The sequence below is a fragment of the Echinops telfairi genome, unplaced genomic scaffold (assembly GCF_000313985.2).
Source record: "Echinops telfairi isolate 266 unplaced genomic scaffold, ASM31398v2 ScPeMD7_7410;HRSCAF=8448, whole genome shotgun sequence".
In the NCBI taxonomy this organism is placed as follows: Eukaryota; Metazoa; Chordata; class Mammalia; order Afrosoricida; family Tenrecidae; genus Echinops; species Echinops telfairi.
This window is the reverse complement of record NW_022111310.1, coordinates 4,993,442-4,995,190: the sequence shown is the minus strand read 5'-3', so window position 1 is coordinate 4,995,190 and position 1,749 is coordinate 4,993,442.

The following is a 1,749-nucleotide window of genomic DNA, read 5'->3' as shown; positions in this document are numbered from 1 at the left end:
AGAGAAACAAATTCGTAGACACTCATATGTATATAAGAAAGAGCTTTATATACAAGAGCAACTGAATATTGAGAAAATATCCCAACCCAGTCCAGTTCAAGTCCATAAGTGCAAGACCAATCTATAAATTCCTCTTCAGACTCACGAAACACATGCAATGATGCCAAATTCAGGAAAATCACAGGCCAGTAGGTGAAAAGTCTTGTGGATCCAGTTGTGGTAGAGGCATCTCAGCAATGGCAGGGGTCCTTCAGCAGGGGTCCACGTGGCTCCTTCAGCTCCTAGGCTCTGGCTCCATCAGCATAGTTCCATGTGGCTTGTCCACAGGAATGTCTCCCAGGGAGTGTGCGAGTATCCCGCCTCCAGGGAGCTATTTACGTCCTTAGCACCTCCAAATGAGGTCAAGCTGCGACCTGATTGACAGGCTAAACTCCACCCCTTCACTCTTAAGTCTCAAATTGACAACAGATTATGTAACTACCACATACATCATTCATTGTGATCGGTTCCCCCTTTCTCCCCTTGTCCTCCCACCTTCCCCCTACCCTGGTGATATCGCTACTCCCATTACTGTTCCTGAGGGGTTTATCTGTCCTGGATTCTGTGTCAAGAGCTCTTATCTGTACCAGTGTACATGCTACTATGATCTAGCAGGATTTGTAAGGTAGAACTGGGGTCATGATAGTGGAGGGGAGGGGAGGAAGCCTTAAAGAACTAGAGGAAAGTTCTGTTTCATCGGTGCTATGCTACATCCTGGCTGGCTAGCGTGTCACTTCCTTGTGACCCTTCAGTGAGGGGATGTCCAATTGTCTACAGCTGAGCTTTGGGTCTCCATTGCAAACCCCCTTATTCATAATGAAATGGTTGTTTGTTTGGGGTCTTCTGATGCTTGATACCTGATCCCATCGACACCTCGTGATCACGCAGGCTGGTGTGCTTCTTCCATGTGGGCTTTGTTGCTTCCCTGCTAGATGACCACTTGTTTAACTTAAATCCTTTAAGAACCCAGATGCTCTATCCTGTAATAGCAGGGCACCCTCAGCTTTCTTCACTACATTTGCTTATGCACCTATTTTGTCTTCAGCAATCGTGTCACAAAGTATTCTTGAGTTGAGGGAGGACTTGAGTAGAGGCCTGATGTCCTTCTGCTACCTTAAACTTAGCCCATAAACATGTGTATATAGACTTATATCCTATCATAATGTATTAATATATTTACAAATGTACATGCCTATGTTTATACCTCTATAAATGTCTTTTGCCTCCTAGTTCTTTCCTCTCTTTCCGTTTACTTTCCTCCTGTCCTACTGTCAGGTCTGACCTTCATTAGACTCTCTATACTTCCTCTCCGCTACATTGCATTTGCTAGAACCCCACCAGGCACTCAGTGCCCTCCTTGCCATCCATTTTAGATCTCCTGTTGTTCCCTTCTCCCTGGGTGTGTTGGTTCACCCCCTCCCTATGCCCTACCTCCGCCCCTCCCCTATCCCCCTGGTCCAGCAGTTTTCTCCTCTGGATTGTTTATCCTGCCTACCTGCCTATCTTATATAGATAAACATGAAAAATATATATAGCCTTTGAGTAGTTCCAGATATGTCTGCTGACCCTTATGAATATTCCCCAATGGAGTCTGATGCAGTGCCAAGCCTTGCCACCTGAGTCCAAAGGCTATTTTCAGCATTCCTCGGGGCCTTTGTTGCTTTGCTTTCCTGGCTGCACTGTTGTGCTCTCTTCATGGTGGGGGGGGGG